This window comes from Sphaeroforma arctica, assembly GCF_001186125.1.
Source record: "Sphaeroforma arctica JP610 unplaced genomic scaffold supercont1.2085, whole genome shotgun sequence".
NCBI lineage: Eukaryota > Ichthyosporea > Ichthyophonida > Sphaeroforma > Sphaeroforma arctica.
The window spans coordinates 1-2149 of NW_014038473.1; positions in this window are offsets into that span (position 1 = coordinate 1).

The following is a 2149-nucleotide window of genomic DNA, read 5'->3' on the forward strand; positions in this document are numbered from 1 at the left end:
TATAGCATATAATTTATATAGATACGTACTTGTTTATTTTTAATATGGATACGTATTTGTTTAGATTTTATATTGATACGTACTTGTTTATATTCAATATAGAAATACACTTATCGATTTGTGTACTTGACAGTCTAAGCGTATTTGATGGGCTTGTTGTCATCGTGAATATGGCAAGTTACCATGCTTGTGGCCGCTGTGTGCACGTGTTTATGTGAGCATATCTCATGCTCACAGGTGATTGCACATCATATGTTCATTGCATTGCCGGTGTGTGTATGCACATCTCCAGGCAAGTATTAGCTTTGACTTTTGTGCACTCATGCATGTCTCTGCTCGTTGCTATGGCAGCTGTAGAGCGTCGTTGCTACTTGCACAACTGGATCCGTCTATTCTGCGGTGTGCACAGATCGCCTTAGTCGTGTCTCAGTCATGTGCATCGCCGGGATTCCGTACTGTGGCAGCCTCAGTTGAACTGCTTTCTGTTGAACTGCTCTCTGTTGCACAGAGTTTCTATTTAGTTATTTCCACTGCATCAGTTCCATTGTGGTTTCTGTTGCATTGGGTTCTGTTGCTGGTTTACGTTGGTTTCTGTTTCGTTATTTGCATTTGCGATAGTTTCTGTTGCATTGGTTTCTAACGAATTGCTTGTGAGTGGTAATGTGCCATGCCAGCGACGGCATTTGAGAAAATGCTGCGCGTTGAATGCACGGGGTAACAGTGATGCATTGAGTGAGAGCAATGCAGGTAACCAAGGAAACAGTAACAATGTACTCACCATTATACATAGCAATGTTTCAAGAAAAAACACGCATGGCACAGTGTTAAGTAACACACATGATCATGCGTAGAGTACTGTTCATGGTAAAGTATGCAATGATGTATGCACAGTGCCGTATTGCGCAGTGACGCGATTTATCAGTGATGTCCAGCATCATGCAATGATCTAATTAGTATGTGCTCAGAAAACCCTATACCGCTAAGTACTCTTTGCATGCTCAGTCACTGTCAAGCGGGTATAAGCATTCGCCTCTGGTGTGTGGGTGGGGGTGGGTGGGGGGGAAGTTAACCCTAAAACCCAGGAACCAGCACAAAGCTTATCCAGAACCAGGGACGACCCAAAAACACTAAGGCTCGTGTTCACTGCTGTGTTTCTTTGCGTAGACGCTCACCTGAACACACGCCCAGAAGACAATGGGGGGCTTTTCAGAGGATTTCGTTTGTTTGGGCTCCGAGTCCATTGCTGATTCTTTCACAGGACGCTACTGTACAAAGTACTGAGCGTGAGCTAAACCACGACGCGAGCCTACAGTAATAGAATAGCGCACATGGCATGGGCAGGGGCATGGCGATGGTGGTGGGATGGTGATGTTCTGACACACTCTTACTGCCCATGTCAAGTTATATTGAGGTGGCTGAAGGGAGTGTACTTGTTGCCATGGCGACGTCACAGCACTCAGGATGGCCGTCCGGTTACTAAGGACTAGGGGACCCTAGTATCCGTACATATCTATCTGTGGCGAAGGTAAAAAAGAAAAGGCGCTAAATAAGTCGCAGTCCAGCGCACGGATTCCACGCAATTGAGCAAAGCCTTAGATTGTGGTGACGGATATCGTATTAATAGACAGTGCGAATCTGTCGAAATAATGGCTGTCTCTGACGTAGAAGTGTGGCCGTGTGGACGTCAGTATCACATGTGACTACAATATGCGACCTTCAATGATAGTATGCTCATGCAGGCAGGCAACCCTGAACCTCTCTCTTCACGCAAAAACAACATATACCAGTCCATATGAATAAAAACATACTATATAGATATGTACTGTAAAACATACTACATATGTATGCGCTGTACAACATACTATATATATATATATATATAAATATATATATGTACTGTAAAACATACTACATATATATGTACTGTAGAACATACTACATAGATATATACCACAATCATACTACATATATGTGCTGTTGATCAAAATAATATATACATATGTACTACAAATATACTAAAGATATATGTACTGTAATCATACTTATATATGCACTTCAAAAGATACTACATATATATGTACTGTAAAATATGCTACATATATGTACTGTAAAACATACTACATATATATGTACTGTGAAACAAACATAT